Genomic DNA, 21,074 nt, shown 5'->3' with positions numbered 1-21,074 from the left:
ATGCCTTTGTTCTAACACTTAGTAGTCAGAGGTAGGTGGAGCTCTGAGTTAGAGGCCAGCCTGATCTAGATGGCATGTTTCAGGGTAGCCAGGACTTCATAGACAGACCTTATCTTAAGCAAACAGTCTAGACTTTGTCATTCTTGGGATATCTGGAACCCCTTTTAGGCCAGTAATTATAAGCATGAAACCTTGCTTAATACCAGACTGAAGACAAATCAGGGTGAGACAAAAGCAGGGTCATGATTAGTGTAAACACAAGGTGACGTGGCCAACAGAATGGCCTTCCCAGGCCAGAGGATCCCAGGTATAGATTTTGTTCAGAGGAGGATCTCAGTGGCTACAAAGCAGAGAGGTGTCTCTGTTTGCTCTCGCCAAAAGTTTCTCGAGAAATGAAGATTGTGTTAGAGTTCCAGCTTTTCAAAGAAGGTTCTGCTTGTTTCCTTCTACCAGACAAGCAGATGCGTTAACGTAACAAACGGAATTCTAGTGTTTTGTTTAGATAGCAAAAGGTCACTCATCTTGGGGTGGCTCCCCCCCCCCAATCTCTTACAACAGAACCTTTTCTTTGAAAATGTGGTATCCAAAAGCCCAGCATCTATAACCCCAAATCAAATGACAAACTAAACCCTGAGGCTCGTACACACAGTTTTGAAACCTTTGATGGGGTCCCAGTGTAGAACTCCTTCACTGGTTCATAGAAACAGAACTCAGAAACCTGCCAGTTCCGCTCCCTAAGTAGTCATTTCTTGATAGATGGCTGAAGATGCAGAACTTTGAACAGCATTTGGGTTCTGCTGTGGGCTAGATATGACCATAGAGACCGTCTATACATGTGTACTTAAGGTTGCATCTTAACTTGAGGTCCAGCTATTCTGCAGTCTTTGTCTTGGCTGCTGTTTCTCCATCGCTGAAACAACTTGTCAGTGGTGGAACCGGTTCCTCTTCCAGTGGTTGATGTAGTTGGATCAGATAGGAGAGCTGACCCCAAGAGCTGTACGAAGAACTAGTCTCTGAAGCACATATTGTCAAACACTAAACCTTATGTCATTTAGCAGTGCTTGGGGACAGGCTTGTGGACCTGTAACTGGGACGTGGCGACACCGTAGGAGGGTTGTATACACTGAGTCATGTAAGGGTAATATAAGGGTAACAACTGCAACCACTGGTCAGTGGTTTCCTTTTCCCCCTGAATAAAAGAAAAAGGGCTTTGACTTTGACGATAGTGTGCACACATGAGCTTAAGGTGCTCTAAGTTTACTGACTAGGAAATAGCTGAAGAAAAGAGGGAGAAGGTAATCAGGAAGCCAGGCGTTAAAGGGAGACACCAAAATAAAAGCTGTAGGCCCAAGGATCTGTTTAGCCCACGGTGTTGTGCTGTGTATCTAGAAGCAGCTCCGTGAGGTGGATCTTGCTGTGTAGCGCATGCTGCACTTGAGCCTCCTGACCGATGAGCTCACAGGTGTGTATGCCCCCGTGTCTGGTGAACGTTATATCAGCAGTGTCTATGTTGGTGCCTGAGGAAGTTCACACTGAGAAGACATTCAAACCGCCCCCAAATGTTCCTCATAAACTCATACCAAAGACCATTTCAGTCCATTAACATGTTCACATGCCCCAGAAATCATGAACGTACTGGACACTGTCGACTGAAGGAATGGATTCATGGCCTCCAGGAAGAAAGAACAACTTTGTAATAGGTCTGTTACCTTCTAGTATTTGAGAGAGATGTGACATAGCACAGGCTAGCTTAGAAGCCATGATTCTCCTGCTTCAGTTTCCTGGGTGTTGAGGTTACAGGCATGTCCCACTATACCAGCATTTACACTTCACGTATTTCCACAAGCTCCTGTCTTGAGACAGCAGCTTTCTGAATCCTCAAAAGTGTTTAGCATTACTCTGAAATTTTGTTGCTGAAATAAAGTGACAAGATTTTGGCTCAGCAGTTTGAGGAAATTCCTCTCTTCCTGGCAAGGGAAGTGTGGTGGGTAAGAATGGCTGATGGCGCTGGTGGTCCTCTCCTCTCTCCTCACATGTTCTGCATCTCCTGCCATGAGATGGCTCTGTCCAGGGCAGTCCTCCTCCTGCTACTCTAATGGTTCTCACGGACACAGCCCGAGGTTTGCGTCACTGAGCTTAGTTGATTGGATCTCCCCCCCCCCCCAGCCCTTGTTCGTGCCAGGCAAGAAGAACTCCATTCTAAATTACATTCAGGCCTATCCGAAGTGATTGGGAATGCAGTCACATTGATGCAGATTCACCATCACTGTGTAAATAGACGCCGTATCGGACTCTTAAGAGTTGCTGGAGTTTCTGTATTCTTGTTAATATGCTGAAATTTCTGCCTAAATGAGTTGACCTTAGAGGAGCCAGCTGTTCAGAGTACATATTTTACTGAACCATTTTAAAGCGGTTTTCTAACTGATGAATTGAGACGGGGGGGGGGGGGGGGGGGGGGGGCTCTATTTGCACCTCAGTCCTTGATGTCGGGGATATGCCACAGGTACCTGTTAACTCTGGAAACACATGGAGCCTCTGCTTTCAAAAATCGTGGTGCTTGGGTGGTGATTTCCTGCGGATAGGTTACCTGCCTCAGGTTTGATGTGAAGATTAATGGGTGAGGTAATGTCTTCCAGAGACTTCCTGTGTCAGGAAGACTGTGTAGTTGTTTTCTTAGCTTACATCATGGTAGACTTAGGGGGATGTGTTTCTTTAGGGGGCCCCTGGGATGCTCTGCATCTCCCCACATTATAAGTGGGAAAGCTTATTGCTTCATGTCTAGTATTTTCTATGTTCTCATTTGCTGCCTCCATCTTGAGTGAGGGATTGTGTAAACATTTTGGCAGACCCATCCACCAGGACAGTTTAGCAGTCTTGGGGCCTCTAGAAGTACCCATTAGGAAATTTAAACCTATTACATCCTAATTATGAAGTAGGGGCATTTACTTCCTCAAAGGCTCCTCACCGTGGGCCGGTACTGTGCTCGTTTTGAGAGCCACTTAGGCCTCCGTAGCCTCTTCCAAAACTTCTTCAATATGGTGGGGAACCAGAAGAGAGAAAGACTGGCCTGTGGGTCATTGTGGGCTGTTGGAATCTATGTACCTTCCCAAGAACAAATAGCTAGACTTTTGAAAGTTTTGCAAGCTAATTTTAAATACTCGAATTCTCCACAATTTAATTGTATCCATTCATCTGCAGTGCTGGCTGGGACAGGGCTAAGAGGAGTTTAGGGCCAGCTTGGGCTATAAATGTGGCCCTGCCTCCACCAACAAAACCCCAAATCATTCCTACAGAACTCGGTTGGATTGACAAGACTTTATGTTGATGAGTATTAGTTATTTGTAAGTTCTCTCTCAGTCTTTGGTGTTAGCGTCATGTAATAAGCACATGGATGGGGGCATGCCTGGTTCCACAGAGATAGATGATCATGAAGCCTTCACCTGCCCACCACTGACTGGGTATGGAAGACCAGTGGTTTGGGCGGCCTAGGTGTGGGAGAATGGGAATGAGGGCTGTGAACTGGAGGCAGAGGGCAGAGGGTATGGAGTTCCATTCCACAGGTTAGTGGTAAGGCCTGGAGACTGTGTGTCATTCATTGCCTCATTAGATCTCAGAACCAACCAAAGAGGTGGAGCGTGTCCTTCCGTGTACCAGAGCCTGTGGCTAGGGGAGAGACCTGTGTGAAATCGCAGAATGGCGCCTGGGGCAGGTCCACAGCGCAGTAGCTGGTTGATACAGGAATCACACAGGGCTTTGTGAAGGTGGAAAAGGAGCCTTTGAAATTGGGACATGCAGAAGGGCGGCAATCCAGTGGTTGAACCTGGTTGTCTGTAAATAGGGCTGGCACTGTCACTGCTTGCTGCAGGTACTGCATTCATTAATAACTGAGTTAACCCTCTTCATGGTGCCCTGCACTTAGCAAGGCCTCCCCTCCAAAATTAGAATTGCCCAAACATTCTGGTTTGCCCAAGACAGTCTGTTGTCTGTTGCTCACGATACAAACAAAAATCTCGTGTGTGAGCTGATCCTAGAATCCTCACCAACAGTGGGTGTGCAGACACTCCGTGTGGTGAAAATCCTGCTGTGTGTGTGTGTGTGTGTGTGTGTGTGTGTGTGTTTGTGTGTTTATCCTTCCACTATGCAGGCCTTGTGTGTGTGTGTGTGTGTGTGTGTGTGTGTGTGTGTGTTTATTCTTCCACTATGCGGGCCCTAGGGATCAAATTGTGACTGTCAAGCTTGGGAATAAGCACCTTAACACTCTGGGCCTTCTTAGCAATCCCGAGTTTGTATTTTTCTTTCTTTCTTTTTTTTTCCGAGACAGGGTTTCTCTGAGTAGCCCTGGCTGTCCTGGAACTCACTCTGTAGACCAGGCTGGCCTCGAACTCAGAAATCCGCCTGCCTCTGCCTCCCAAGTGCTGGGATTACAGGCATGCACCACCACCGCCTGGGCCCGAGTTTGTATTTTTCACAAGCCACCACGTAGCATTGTATCACAGCTGGTCAAAGTAGACTGCGACATCATGCTAAGCCTCTCCCACCTTCCCCTTGCATTGCCTCTTAGGATTCTGTCCTTTCCTTGTGCCAGAGGACTCTAAATCAGGAGTGCCCCGCCTCCCTCCACCCGTCAAGGTCTTGTCCTTAAAGGTTCCAAGCACCTCACGGTAGCTAAACAGATGAGGTGAATGAGTACAGGACTTCTCTTTTATTTTATTTTTTTAAATATAAGGCTGGAGCTGGGTTGGTTTAACCCTGAACATGTATCAAAGGCTGTTCAGAGGCAACCCAAGGCGTCCCACGGAGACCTCAGGCCAGGCCTGACGGACTCGCAGCGAGTCTGAGCAACAACTGCCAGTGCACTTGACCCTGGACACGGTCAGAGACATTTGTCTTTGGGGAACCAGTCTGTGTCTGCCAGCATCCCTACAAATTAAACACAGAACAAGAAACCAGGACTAATTTGACAAGTCTGGAGCTGTATGTAGTTCACTTCATTCCACCAAGGGAAGGAGAAAGACAAAAGACCAGACAGCCGAGGCGGCCATGCCTAGAAGGGATCTCTGCCTGTCTTACAGCCAACCACCGTCTTTGCCATACAGCTTTGCTTTAGCCTTGAGGACAGCCAGCCTTTCGCTGAGCTCCCATCTCTCAGATTGCTGTTAGTGATGTCTGGGCAGTGAATGCCAGCCGCTTCATCGGCTGCCTCTCAGGAGTCATTTCTACAAAAAACAAAAACAAACAAACAAACAAACAAAAAACAGAACAAGTTGTGCTGTCCCAGGCCCAGTCAGAACCTCTAAGTTAGAAACAGGCGGCCACCCTTAATTGACTTGTTTCCACAAGTCATAAGAGACATAAGCACTATCAATTAAAGCTTTAAATTTTCTTCTTTCACATTTCTTTCGTGTGAGTGAGTGTGTGTGTGTTTGTGTGTGTGTGTGTGTGTGTGTGCATGTATGTATGTGGGGCTGGTGTTCGTGCACACCATGAGTGTATCATCTTGGTACTTACCTGCTAAGTCATCAACTGGCTCCATTTGTAGTTTTTTTGCCCAAGGTTGTATTGAAATGTCCTCATACTTCTTTCCAACCGAGGGTAGATAAAAATATGTAGGTGTTTATGTTGATATTTTGAAAATATCTTGAGACATTGGGAAGTTCAAATTTTTTTTTTAATATCTTCAAATGAAGTATTGGGTAAAGGAATTGACTCCCCTTCACAAGTTTTGCCTTCTTCAGAACCGCACCATTTCCACACAGACACCTACTAGGAGATGATTGTGAAGCTGCGATGAAGTATACCCGGGGTGGAAATTGTCATTTTTTCTTATAAACACATCCAAAGACCTCAGGCGTTCTGAAAGATTTATGGATTAGACTTTAAATCAATATTTAAGTTTCTAGTGCCTTCTGACTCATTCTCCTACGAGCATAGATACTGTTTTCAAAGCCCAGGACAGAGCTGGCTAGAAGCACTCCGTATCCTGTTTTGGAGGAGGGTGTCGGGAGCGGTGGACAACAACCTGGGCAGTTGTCCTTGGCTTTTGTAAGGCAATCACATGATTACAAAATAGATGGCTAGCAAGAATTCTGCTAGTGCTCGGACACCCGGAGGGGTGGAGAGAGGAGGAGGAGGAAGAAGAAGTAAGAAAACGCCTCTCTTGGAGCCCTCAGCAGATAGTCCTGGAGCAATGACCCCCTGCATTTGTGAGTAACTAGGAGAAGACTGCGATGTTTCCAGGAGGCGTGTTCTCTCATATTGTGCAATGCTCTCAGAGTCTGTGTTATCTCACTTTATGCCACAGTTTCTCCAGATCTACCAATCTTCCTGATATTAGATCTTCTGAGTGTCAGGTAACTGGTATGAATTTCATGAACAAAAATTTAGTCTGGTCGGGACAATGATACTCCTTTGAAGAGTAGAAGTTTTAATGCTCTTCCACAGAAATTACCTCCGCCTGGGGTCCCAAGGTGCTGTTCTGACCTCCATGGGCAAGCACTCTGAGATAAGGCACTTGATTCTGCCCCCAGTGTTGAAACTTAGGGAAAGAACTGCAGCCTTGTTCAGGGAAACCCATTACTGTAGTTTTCAGAGGAGTGCCACAGAAATGAAATATTTTCAAGCAAGGCTGCCATTGGCCAGCAGAAATGTAAGCATTGGAATTGGGAGTTTCTCTTCAAAATATGCTGATGTTTTATATCTCTAGTACAGTTCTAAGACTTGAGGAAAAGCTGTAATTGTAAAACGTGAAGAGGGCCTGGCGAGACGGCTGAGGGGCTATAAAGCACTTGTACCAAAAGACTAATGACTTGAGTTAGATTTTCTAGAACCTACACAAAGGTAGAGAGATGCACAGAGTTGACCTCCACGTGCACAAGCACCTACACACACACAGCACATACATCACACATATACCCAATAACAAGGAATAAAAATTCTTAAGTGAATGGACTATTAGAAAGGGCTTTTTCTTCAAAAGGCTTTCTGGCTTTCGTAGCACTTTGCATTTGTAATACCTCCAGACTCTTTTACACACACACTTATCTTCCCTCTGAATCAAAAAGATTCAAACCAAACAACCTTGAAGCACAGACAGCGAAACCCTGTCCTTGGGGTGAAGGTGACTTTACTGGGGACCCTGAGGGACCTGGAAATGACAGAAGGTGATTCTAAACAGGTGAGCTGCCAGCTGTGGCCGTGAGGCTCAGAAGACATGGGCGGACTCATAAAACTGCAAACCCAAGGGTACCCCAAGACCTGTGGGATCACGGTGTTGGATGGGGCCATGAGAGGGCAGATATCTATATTATCCCAGATGATTTTCATGAATACTGAGGTTTTCAGATCCAGGTAGAAATTTTGTGGCTGTAATGTGTTTGGTTATCCACTCATATACCCATCTATACACCCACCCATTCATCCATCCATCCATTCACCCACCCACCCATCCATCCACCCATCCACCTGCCCATCCATCCACCCACCCACCCACCCACCCACCTACCCACCCACCCACCCACCCATCCACCCACCCACCCATCCACCCACTTATCCACCCATCCATCTATCCATGCATGCATGCACGCATGTATCCATCCATCCACCCATCCATCCATCCATCCATCCATCCATCCATCCATCCATCCATGCATGCATGCACGCATGTATCCATTCATCCACCCATCCATGCATGCATGCATGCATGCATCCATCCATCCATCAAGAATTAAATTGACTTACATAGTGCCTGCTTGGATCCCCTACCGTAGCACTGAGCTAAGTAGATCCATTCTGTATTCTTGTAGGGCTTGTGGGCATCCACTTCTTCTGGATATGTGGTTTAGTGTATGTCATGAAAGTGCAGTCAGTTAAAGGGAATTACTACTTGAACCAGGTGTGGTGGGAGCACACATACTTGTAATCCCTGCACTCAGGAAGGAGATTAAGCAGGAAGATAAGAGTTTGTGGCCAGCCTGGATTACAAAGATGTCTTTTTGGGGAGGGGGGGAGCACTTGGATTGAATAAGTATTGAGTTCTTCCCTGGGTGATGGACAGGTTAGCCTCCAGCTTGTTAGGGGCATCCTCAGCCAGGCCTGGCAAAGTGCCTGCTCTTGAAGATTCGCAGTCAGCCAGATATCACCACGGAGCTTCTGAAGGCGTCTGAGCCGAGAGCAGACCTCGCAGGCCCACCTGAGCCGCGTGGCTCTGTGGCTGAGCTAAACATCCAAATCTGAGGAGAGTGACGGGCCAGAATGTCAAGGAGTTGGTTTCTATCAGAAATGAAGCCACCCTTCTTCCTGGTGTGAACAAGGAAGCTTGTGAACAAGGAGAGCTTCTGGGGTGGGGGGATGTAGGCAGGGAGGAGCTTCGCCTGTGAAGCTCTCTGATTCCAGCTGCTGGTTGAGCCAGTGACTGAGACCCCTCCCTAACCCAGCCCAGTAAGGAGCTGTCCCAGAAATGCCAGGAGCTCCGTGATAATAACAGTTGACAGTTCATCTGGGCGCTGTGGCAGGCCAAGCCCCATTTCACACTAGGGAATATTCTCCATCGCTGGAAGTTAGTTACCTTGATGTTCTATTTTGGTTGGAAAGTGTGTCCCGTAGTAGGATATAAGTCAGTCTTTGTTGTAAAGCCGGAACCACAGCCAACTCGACCTGACCTTTTCTCATGACCCAGGGTCATCATTGGGAACACACGTGACTGAGCATTTTGGTGTCCAACCCTGACCTAGGAGCTGTTGAGGGAACCCTCCTGGACTCTGTTCTCTCAGTTTCCCACTCCTCTCTCCCTTCCTGTGCCCTTTCTTCCTCCCTATACTGGCTGGTTCTGTGTGTCAACCTGACAAAAGCTGGAGTTATCATAGAGAAAGGAGCCTCCCTTGAGGAAATGCCTCTGCGAGATCCAGCTGTAAGGCATTGTCTCAATTAGTGATGGATGGGGGAGGCCCATTGTGGGTGGATCCATCTCTGGGGAGCAAGCCAGTAAGGAGCATCCCTCCATGGCCTCTGCATCAGCTCCTGCTTCCTGACCTGCTTGAGTTCCAGTCCTGACTTCCGTTGGTGATGAACAGCAATGTGAAAGTGTAAGCTGAATAAATCCTTTCCTCCCCAACTTGGTTCTTGGTCCTGATGTCTGTGCAGGAATAGAAACCCTGACTAGGACCCTCCCCTCTGCTTTCTCCCTCTTCTGTTCCCCCTTCATCTCTTCCTCACTCCTTCCTCAGCCTCAGGTACTCATTATTATGGGAACCCTGCATGTGTGCTTTATTCCAGTGGTTAAGATAGATTAACTGTACATATTCATTTATTTCACCATGAGGTTTATTATGAAACGTGTCAAACCTAAGCAAAAATGAAGAGAATAGGAAGTATAATGAGAGGTTGTGGGCGTAGCTCAGTGGTAGAGCATTTGCTTACATTCTAGAGGACCTGGGCTCAATCCTCAAGGCCTGCCCCCTTTCGGTACACAAAGTATCATGTTGCACTCATCACAAAGGTTGAGTGATGGTGGGTTTGTAGCTAAACTTGTTTTCTATCTATTCACATTTAGCTCTAGATTATTTTGAAGAAAATATCATGTAATTTCCCCTATAAGTACGTACTCAAATGCATGAAGTATTTTACGATATATAATGAGAAAAGTGCGTCAAAGCGTTAAGAGTATGTTTACACACAAATTATATACAATCAAGTGTTCACAATAATAACCTCGAGTCGTTTGAACAACTGCAAATCAAGTTAGTTTATGTTTTCCCTGCCCATTCTCTCGGCCCCGTTCCTGCATCCCAGCCGTCATCCTCGGCCTTCCGGACTTGACCTGACTGCAAGACATCGAGGGGATGATGGGCACATAGACAGAAAAGCTGGGTTGGGTGACTTGGGCTTTCTCATGGAGAACTCTCAGCATCACGGAACCTCAGCGTGCTATTGTTATTATATTAATATATAATAATCTATTATATATTACTTGTATAGGTATGGAACAGGGAGGCAGGATTGTTGCGTACAGCATAACAAGGAGGTGGGGTCATTATAAATCGCTAAACAAAGAGGCAGTCTCTACAGAGAGCAGTCTTTAGGTCATAATACAAGATGGGGTGGAAGCTAAGATAGGGACTTTGCACACACTCTGGATATCTGGGCGTGGACCAGGGAAGGCTTGCCCGGCCCTCTGAGCTTCATACCCTGGGGCCAGGAGCTCTGCCTCTCTCTCTCTCTCTCTCTCTCTCTCTCTCTCTCTCTCTCTCTCTCTCTCTCTCTCTCTCTCTCTCTCTCAAGGATATGAAGCCCTGAAGCTGTGTCAATAACACACCTTCCCTCAGAACTTCCTCAGTTCCTGGATTCCCCGTCAAGCGGTTCCGTTTGCTGAGAGCCAAGCACTGATCCAACTTATTTCCCATTGGTATATTCTGTTTTATAAAGTGACTTTTAAATATTTTGCCTATTCTTTAAGGTTAAGTTGTCTTTCTATATTAATTTAAAAAAAAAATTTAAAACAGGTTTCTCGGTGTAGCCCTGACTGTCCTAGAACTCTCTCTATAGACCAGGCCGGCCTAGAACTCAGAGATCTGCCTGCCCTGCCTCTGCCTCTGGAGTGCTGAGACTAAAGGCTTGTACCACCACACCCATCCAAGGAGGTTTTCTTTTTAGAAGAGAATAGGTATTAGATGTTGAAATGTTTTTTATATATTATATATATTCATATGTATAATATTCACAATATATGTTATTTAGATATTATACATATTCAGATATATGCACATATTTTTTTTAAATATGCTACACCTTTTCTTGACAGTGTCTTTTTTGTTGTTGTTGTTTTGTTTTGTTTCATCTTGTTTTGTCGAGGTGGGGTCTCCCTGTGCAATCCTGGCTACCCTTGAACTGGTGATTGTCCTGCCTCAGCCTTCTGAATGCTGGAATTACAGGCTTGTGCTACAATGGCTGCCTCAGGCCCAACTCTTTCAAGAACAGCCTAAGGTATTCTGTGATGGAGATGGAGTGTGGAGTATCATCATCATTCCTCTCAGGTATGATCATCACAACAATTGATCACGGTTGTCCGTGAGAACTATTAAATAGTGGTATTCTAATGCAATCACTATTGATCACGGTTGTCCGTGAGAGCTATAAAATACTGGTGTTCTAATCCAACCACTTCCTCCAGCGTCATTCATGGAAACCATCCAGAAGCAGACTTCTCTGAAACAACAGTAGATCCCTGTGAGCTCACTGGGTCTTTAATAGCTTCGGGAATGCAGCTGTTCTCAGAGCTCCCGTTAGGTTCGTTTCATGTTTGTAGGTCTCTCTTCATCTTCCCCATGGCTGGCCTGTAGTGTGCACACCACCATGGCTTCTCCGGGTGCTAACGTGAACACTCCCTGAATCCACTCAGCAGATCCTAAGAGGTGGCCTTTGGAGCTATGGGTCCTTGTGGCTTTCGTCCCAAGGAAGTTGGTCTACCTTTGATCTTTAACTTCTTACATTTGAAATAATTTGTTTCTACCGTAAATACCTTTCTCTGTGCAAAATAATAGGAAGCCAGGATAAACACTCAAATAATAGGATGTTGATTATTCTTCCCATTAAAGTTGAAAGAGAAGGGCCATCGTTGGAGCATGAGTAATACCACGTCTGTCTCTTGGCTTACTGAGTCAAGCCTAAAGTTTAAGCACACCGTTTGCCCTCACAAAGGCACCATTTTCTCCTCCATAGAACAGGAGAGAAATAATACAGGGCCATGAGTTCGTGCCAAAAGACAGTATCTCCCTAGATAGACAAACTGAAGACAGCTCCGGGAGCTGATGGGAATCCTGACTGCTTCCAATGAACACGGAGAACACCACCCTGGAGAACACGCCCTGCCCGCCGAGAGTTCCCAGTGTACGTCCTTCCTGGCTTCGTGGCTTTTAAGAGGAAGTGATCTAAGTGACTAGATATGTGAGGGAAATTATTAGGCAGAATCCTTACAGTTGTCTTTAATTTAGAAGACAGTGTTGAGGACTTGAAGAGCCAATGAGCACCTGCCACCTAGCAAGCCCTTTGCAGGGACATGTGCTGTCATGCTCGTTCTAAGACAGAGCATTCATTCTCTTTTTCGACAGGGTGGGATGTGTGTCTGTGTGTTTCTTCTGTCATGCCTGTGTCCTTGGATTCTCTTCTACAAGTCTTGCTTAACCATCCAGCAGATTCCATGCTTTTTCATATTTATTCAGACATAACTGTATTTCCCTTCAGACTTCACAGAGGATTACCGCTGGCTTCCTGAGCATATTTCGATTTGTCGTAAACACTGCCCACCTCAGTTGTTCCAGCTGCAGATTTTGTTTAACGTGGAGTGCTTCTGTATCTCAGTTTATAAGACAGTTCCAACCTGGGCTTTTGCCTCATTTGAATTATGAATAAGCACTTTATTTTAAAATTATTTATTTATTTATTTTTATTTATTTAGTATCCATACATACCTCAGCATACTTGTGGATGTCAGAAGACAGCCTTGTGGGGTTGCTTCTCTCCCGCCTTTATTTAGATTCTGGGGATCGACCTCAGGTCTCTGGACTTACAGAGCAAACGTCTTTACCTACTCAGCCCTCCCTCCAGCCCAATTACCGTCTTTTTCTTGCACAAATATTCTGGTTTGAGATCACAGGCACCCTTATTACACACATCATGAAATATGTGTATAAGAACATCCAGGCATGAAAATGGTGGCGATGGGATCCCAGAACAACGAGGGTGCCGGCCCTCAGGTTGTATGGATGGCTTCCTGGATACTCCTAAATAAATAGATTACCTTTGTTATCTCATGGCTGTTCCTCTCTGAGCAAACAACACTGGGAATGATGCTCTGATCCTAATCCACACATGGCTTCAGATAACTAGCAGACGTTGTTTTTCAACCCGGAACCACACAGCAATACATTAGTGTATCAGCCTATGTGAGTTTCTACCCTTGCAGAAGGTGGCCAGATGTGAATAACCCATTAGAATATTCCAGAACCCTTTGACCCAGCCACAAGCAAAGCATACTAGGAGTCAACCCAAGCTAGGTGGCACACACTAGTGATCCTGGAATTTGGGAGGCTGAGGCAGGAGGACCTCAGGAAGCTGGAGGCACTCTTGGGCTACATGATAAAGTTCAGGTCTCAGAAGCATATTGCAACCTTGTTTCCAACACCAAAAGGTCTAGAAGCTGTCAAGTTGTCACCTTCTCCATGCGCACCAAACAACAAGCTGTACAGTCAGTTGGAACAGAGGATCAAGAAGGAAAAGTCCATGTGATTTAGGGAGCAAATAAAACAACCCCCACTAATACGAGTCACCTTAGCCTTGGTCAGAGATGTACCTGAACATAGCCAAATACCAAAGTATTTTTTCTCATAGGAACTCCAAAATCAGATGAGGAAAGACAGATGAAGAGTTTCCAATTTATCTTTTTAGGATAAAAATAAAAATTATTTGTGAATTATTCTGGTCAGCATTCATTTAAATGTTCTAGCAATTTAAGGGCCGATATAATTGGTTAGACATTTCAAAGTTTAAAATGTATATAATCATTAGCTATCATTTATGGGAATCGACTATACTGTGATGTAGTGTTAAGGGCAGTCCAACTGCAAGACTAGTGAAACGTGAATCATGCCTTCAAAAACTTCAAATCAAAAACTAGGAATGGCACAAAGTGGAAGGCCATGGGACCAATCCACAGTTCTACAAAAAGAAAAAGAAGAGAGAAATAAAAAGCTTCTAATTAAATTGAAGCCAACAAGGTAAACCTCAAATGGTCAGTAGAATAATCTGAGCCACTGCTGGTCCAGTACCTGTGAGGAGAAAGACCACTGACTCAAACCAAGGCCAAAGTAATCAAAGCAAGCTTTGTTGAAGTGCGCGGGCTGCCTTCCCCTAAGACAGGGTTCAGGAGAGCACCATTGGACATAGGGAACATAAGGGGGTTTCCGGTCAGGAGTAGAAGGTTCCCAAGTGGGAGATGTGGCAGGGAAATAATTGGGGTATGAAGGCAGAACATAGCAGAACAAGGTGTTCATGAAAACCTCCTGAACAGAGACATGGCTGCAAGGTGGTGGTGACAAGGAACAGGCAGTATAGGCAAGGTGTGGGGTAGGTTTTCCCAGTGATCAGTGTTACCATAATTCAGGTGGAGTCTTTCGTGGCCCCTGGTCATCTTTGGGAACCTTAGGGTTGTTGTTAGGAGCTGGCATTGTTGTCTATCATGTAGAGTTCTTCATTTTCCATTAAACATTTTACATGCCATACTCAATGGAGCTCTGAAATGTTTGAGGGCCATCTATTAAGTCTACATGATTTTAACATGACTCGTTTTTTTTTTTTTTTCTTTTGGTTTTTCAAGGCAGGGTTTCTCTGTATAGCCCTGGCTGTCCTGAAACTCACTCTGTAGACCAGGTTGGCCTCTAACTCAGAAATCTGCCTACCTCTGTCTCCCAAGTGCTAGGATTAAAGGCGTGCGCCACCACTGCCCAGCACTCCAGCCTTTTAAAGAAATGACTTTGTGTGTCCAAGGCCACATGGCAGCATCGGAGCCCAGTTCGCCACCACAGCAAGTCCCGGATACCCCAACACACTGGAAAATCAAGAGTTGGATTTAAAATCGTATTTCATGATGCTGATAGAGGGCTTCAAGAAAGACTTAAATAACTCCCTTAAAGAAATACAGAAGATCATGGGTCAACAGGCAGAAGCCCTTAAAGAAGAAACACAAAAACCCTTAAAGAATTACAGGAAAATACAATCAGGTGAAGGAACTGAACAAAACCATCCAGGATCTAAAAGTGGAAGTAGAAACAATAAAGAAATCACAAAGTGAGACATCTCTGGAGATAGAAAACCTTGGAAAGAATTCAGGAGTCATAGATGCAAGCATAAACAACAAAATACAAGAGATAGAAGAAAGAACCTCAGGTGCTGAAGATACCATAGAAAACATTGACTCAACAGTCAAAGAAAATGAAAAATGCATAAAGCTGGTAACTCAAAACATCCAGGGACTCCAGGACACAATGAGAAGACCATACCTAAGGATTATAGGAATAGACAAGAGTGAAGATTTCCAACTTAAAGGGCAGTAAATATCTTCAACAAAATTATAGAAGAAAACTGCCTTAACCTAGAGAAAGAGATGCCCATGAACATACAGGAAACCTTCAGAACTCCAAACAGACTGGACCAGGACCGAAACTCCTTCTGGCACATAATAATTAAAACACCAAATTCACTAAACAAAGTAAGAATATTAAAAGCTGTAAGGGAAAAAGGGCAAGTAACTTATAAAGGCATACCTATCAGAATTACACCAGACTTCTCACCAGAGACAACGAAAGCTAGAAGATCCTGGGCAGACCTCATACAGACCCTAAGAGAATACAAATGCCAGCCCAGGCTACTATACCCAGCAAAACTCTCAATCATCATAGATGGAGAAACCAAGATATTCCATGATAAAACCAAATTTACACAATATCTTCCCACAAATCCAGCCCTACAAAGAATAATAGATGGAAAATGCCATTACAAGGAGGGAAACTACACCCTAGAAAAAGCAAGAAAGTAATCTTCCAACAAACCCAGAAGAAGATACTCACACAAACATAAAAATAACATCGAAAATAACAGGAAGCAACAATCACTATTCCTTAATATCTCTTAACAACAATAGACTCAACTCCCCAATAAAAAGACATAGACTAACAGAAATATTTTCATGTAACTCTTCAATTTTATCAGAAAATGTTTGTAATTCCCCCTTTTAATTAATTTAATAATTTTTTATGTCTGCCACTTTATATGCATTATTTTTCATGATAATCTTCAATTTTAATGTCTTTCTATACATTTCCTCTATTTTATCAGAAATGTTTTCAATGTAAATCTTTGATTTTATCACAAATGTTTCTAATTCTACCTTTAATTAATTTAGAAAGAGTTTTTATATCTACCATTTTGTATGTAAAATTTTCCATGAAATAGTCAATTTTAACGTGTTTGTCTATATATTTCTTGAATTTTACCAGAAATATTTTCCATGTAAATCTTCAATTTTATCTGAAAATGTTTATAATTCCACCTTTAATCAATGTAGAATTATCTTTATGCCTATCATTTTATCTGTATAATTTCCATGATCTTTAATTTTAACATGTAACATTTAACATTGTATATATTTCTTCAATTTTATCAGAAATATTTTCCATATAAATCTTCAAGTTTATCAGGAAATGTTTATAATTCCACTTTCAATCAACTTAGGAATACTTTTATGCCTACCATTATTATACCTATATAAAAATTTGATAATCTTAAATTCTAAAAAACAAAAAACAACAACAACAAAAACCTAAAGCAACTTCAATTCTTGAGTTGGAGCTCTTTTACTATTAAAACTTTGAATCATAAATACAGTCCTCAGGCAGACTGGCAGCTTAACTTTCCTGGTCCTTCCTCTCCTAGCGGACCATTGCAGAACATCTCAGCTTCTGGCATGACTCAGTTTATCGAAGTAGCCAAAGTTAGCAAAGACAGGGATTCCAGACACACATTCCTAAGTCAGCCTCTGCCAGCCTGGATAGACCTTAGGTAAGGAAAGCCGTTCCACGGGCTCTTTGCCAGACTGCTGAGGTCATTGTCTTGCTGCATCCGAAGATAGGACTATCTCAGTTCCAAGCGTTCAGTGTTTGGTGTTTAAATAGTTATGGCCCTGACTTTCATCAACCGGTCATATACTGGGTGTTTGGAATTTTAGCGTAGCCTTGAGCCTTTCCATATAAAAAGCATGTCTTAGGTTGACATATTTTTAGTTAACAAGAACAGTTAGACAGAAGTAGAACTGCAGGAGTTAAAGAGCAAGATTAAACCGTTCGGCGACATTCCCAGAGTTAATGGACTTTGATGGATTGGGTCTTTGTTTTTATTTTGGCTGGTAGTGTTATCTATGCACTGTGTTTTATACACTGGATGGTATGATTTCCTATCTGTAAATTTCTAATTATTAACCCTATGTTACACATCTAAGTCAACTTTTTGTTTGCAGATTCTACAGATTTTTAACCATACCTAATAAACATATAAATCTTGAGGAACAGAAAGTCCACATAATAGTTGGAATAAATCTTGAGATAAGGTTTATATCTTAGCAAAAGTTTGAGGCAGTAAATGAAACCAATGGTCTAATTTTATTATTTTTTTTAGCTGCTCTGCCTGTTTTGTTTTGTTTTGTTTTTTGTTTTGTTTTTTTCTTTCTGCCACAGTGTCAAGTGTATCACCTGACACAGGACAGAAACTTTGCAACTCCGGAGCTAGCTTTTCAACACAACAGAACAGCACACAACAATCTTTCAACACGGTGACCAGAAAGCTCAGGGATGAGACGCTCTGGGCCTGGGTCAGGGTAACCACAGCAAGTGACGGCAACGGGTGTGGGCCTGGGTCAGAGGAGTGCATAAAGCCGGTGGGTGCTGGGGGCGTAGCGGAGGGTCCTAGTCAGGGTCTCTATTCCTGCACAAGACATCATGACCAAGAAGCAAGTTGGGGAGGAAAGGGTTTATTCAGCTTGCATTTCCACATTGCTGTTCATCACCAAAGGAAGTCAGGACTGGAACTCAAGCAGGTCAGGAAGCAGGAGCTGATGCAGAGGCCATGGAGGGATGTTACTTACTGGCTTGCTTAGCTTGCTTTCTTATAGAACCTAGGATCACCAGCCGAGGGATGACACCACCCTCCAAGGACCCTCCCCTTGATCACTAATTGAGAAAATGCCCCATAGCTGGATCTCATGGAGGCACTTCCTCAAGGGAGGCTCCTTTCTCTGTGACAACTCCTGTGTTTTTGTTGACAAAGCCTGTGTCAAGTTGACACACAGAAGCAGTCGGTACAAGGGGTGTCTTCAGTGCCCCAGCCCAGCAGTGTGGGTCTAATGGAATCTAGAGCTTGGTTCACCTCCCAAGTCTGCCTGAGTGGTACTTTGAATACATTTGGCCCAAGGAGTGGCACTATTAAGATGTGTGGCCAGCTGGTGGTGGGGCACACCTTTAATCCCAGCACTTGGGACCGCTGACTGTTAAGAGTGCCCTTGGGAACATGGGATGCTCAGCCAGGCTTCGATCTCTCCAGATGGAAATGTCATCTTGGGATCTTCCTCAGCTGGAGGATTTCTGAGTTTGAGGTCAGCCTGGTCTACAGAGTGAGTTCCAGGACAGCCAGGACTATACAGAGAAACCCTGTCTCAGAAAACAACAACAACAACAACAAAAGACGTGTGGCCTTCCTGGAGGGACTGTGTCACTGTGGGGTGGGCTTTGAGAACCTCCTCCTAGCTGCCTGGAAGACAGTTTTCTCTCCTGTTTGCCTTCAAATGAAGATGTAGACCTCTCAGCTCCTCCCGCACATGCCCACCAGGATGCTGCCATGCTCCCACCTTTGATGATTATATTAGTTGGGGTTTTACTGCTGTGAACAGACACCATGACCAATGCAAGTTTTATAAAAGACGATTACTCAGGGCTGGCTTACAGGTTCAGAGGTTCAGTCCGTTGTTATCAAGGCAGAAGCATGGCAGCATCCAGGCAGGCATGGTGCAGGAGGAGCTGAGGGTTCTATATCTTTATCCAAAGGAAGCCAGGAACAGACTGGGCATCCTCAGACATCTAAAGGAAGATCTCCAGCCCATCCCCACAGTGACACACTTCCTCCAACAAGGCCATACCTTCTATTAGTACCACTCCCTGGGAAGAGCACATACAAACCATCACAATGATAATGGATTGAACCTCTGCACTTGTATGCCAGCCTCAATGAAATAGTATCCTTTATAAGAGTTTCCTTGATCATGGTGTCTCTTCAGAGCAATGGAAACCCTAACTAAGACAGCCCGTAACTGGAGTTGATTAATGGGAACACTGAAAAAAATATACGAGACACGGAGACAGCAAAACATAAAACCAGTAGACAGAACACAGGCTAGAGGGCCTTTTGTGTAGCCTGGTGTGTGAGCATACCCATAATACCAGTACTTTGAAGGGTGGGGTAGGAGGACTGCTGTAAGGCCCAGGCAAGCTTGGGCTACCTAGTGAGTTTCAGGCCTAGGCTAGATAGGCTAAATAAATGACAAAATGGAGTCTTTTGTAGAAGTTGAAGCCACAGTGGTAGGGCAGACAGAAGACTCCCATACCATGGGGATACTTCCTTCTTGGACTTGGAAGGACCTCAGCTTCCTGCCCCATGTCTCTCTTGCTGAAGGATGAGTTCCTTTTCAACAAGAAACTATCTACTCAGTGAAGAATACTCCTGCTCAGACTCCCATTTCCTGGGAAAATGTTCATTGGCTCCACAGAGTCTCCATATAGGGTCTCCATATCCTGGTTGCTTGAACAAGCCCTCCGTGGTGACGCTGACTGTTAAGCATGCCCTTGGGGACATGGGATGCTCAGTCAGGCTCCGGTCTCTCCAGATGGAAATGCCACCCTGGGATCTTCCTCAGCTGTTGAAAAGCAACTCAGCTTGGGACTCGAATATTCCTCTGAATGCAGAATGCTTGATTCTTATGTCATGGCTAGACAACCCCCGCCGAGGAAGTTTGCTATCCCTTCTGAGCTGTGTGAGATCAGGGGAACTTCTGACTCATAGTAAGTGACTGTGGCCTTTTCTGCAGAAAATGATGACCCTGGGGACGAGATGGCTGTGATCTAGGTAAGTGTAGTCCTGTGGCTTAAAAGTATGACAAACTCAAGTGGGACTTTCTGTGCAATGGAAACCACAAAACATGGTTCTTGGGAGCAGTTCCATGCTGGTGGGGAGGACCCATGGCTCCGCTTCTGTTTAATCAGCCTGAAAACAACTACACTGTAGCTTAGCGCCCCCCCCCCCTGAGGATTTTTAGACATGGGTTAACACTGGATCTTGAGACTGGAACTTTGGCTTTGTGAATTTAAGCCATTGGTACATGTAGTTTGTAAAAAGAGACTCTATGCTTTCCGAATGTTTGGATCTCATAGCTTGACTCAGAGCAGACCTTGTTTTCATTAATTTTCCAAAGAAACAGACTTTAGGTGAATTGCCACATTGTTCTAGAAAGAGACCACTAGAAGTCAAAGAAATTCCCAGTCAGGAGCCTAAAGTAGTACTCAGTACCCCAGGCTGAGTCCATGGAAAGGTGACAGCTAAAATGGGGAGCACGCTAAATCCAGGTATACCTTCCTGTTTGAATCCACGGTCAGGGTTGATGAAATCAACTATTTAGGACTGGGTGAGGCCTAAATAGTTCTGTCCTGGTTTGCACGTGGTGGTCTCTGGGCCAGTCAACCTGTGTCCAAGCTGGTGCTGAAAGTTTACAGGAGTCGAATCTGGACCCACTGTTAGTGCTTGGCTTACTCACTCAAGAGTTATGTAACCCTGGGCAACTGCCTTCGCCAGTCGGAACTTTTCTTTCCTTGTTGACAAAGTGGGATAAGAATACCTTGTTTTTCAGATTGCCCTAGGGATGAAACAGCCCAGTGTCTGGAAACCCTGGCCGTCTGAGCCCAGTGTTAGGGAGTTCCCAAAACCATGCTGCCGAGCTCCTTCCTCCACCGAGCAGCCCTGCACGTCTGTTTCTAGGAGAGAAGATGGAGGATGTGAATGATCAGTGGTGACCTAGACAAAGACTTGACTTCTGTCTGACTGTCCCTTCCTTCCATGATGGCACTTCAGCTCTGAAGGGTGACAGGCCCAGCAGCATAGACTCAGCCAGAAGTTGCCACGGTCTTTTGAAGCTCTTTTAAACATCACTACCGTTTCAGCATCATCTGTGGAGACTTGTTTGCCAGACACGAACCCTACCAGGTCATCCACAACATAGTGTTCTGTTTTGAGTTTTTGCTAATGAATAAGGGCACAAGGTTCATTTCTAACTCATTCTCCTGAGAGTCTTGGGCATAGGAACAATCACAGCTTAGTTAACATCTTCTCTGACAGGCATGGTACGAAGGGGCTGGAGAGATGGCTCAGTGGTAAGAACACTGGCTACTCTTACAGAGGACATCCAGGCCATCTGTACCTTGAGTCTCAGAGCA

Source organism: Apodemus sylvaticus, chromosome 4 (genome assembly GCF_947179515.1).
Source record: "Apodemus sylvaticus chromosome 4, mApoSyl1.1, whole genome shotgun sequence".
Taxonomy (NCBI): Eukaryota; Metazoa; Chordata; class Mammalia; order Rodentia; family Muridae; genus Apodemus; species Apodemus sylvaticus.
Note: the sequence above shows the minus strand (reverse complement) of the source record.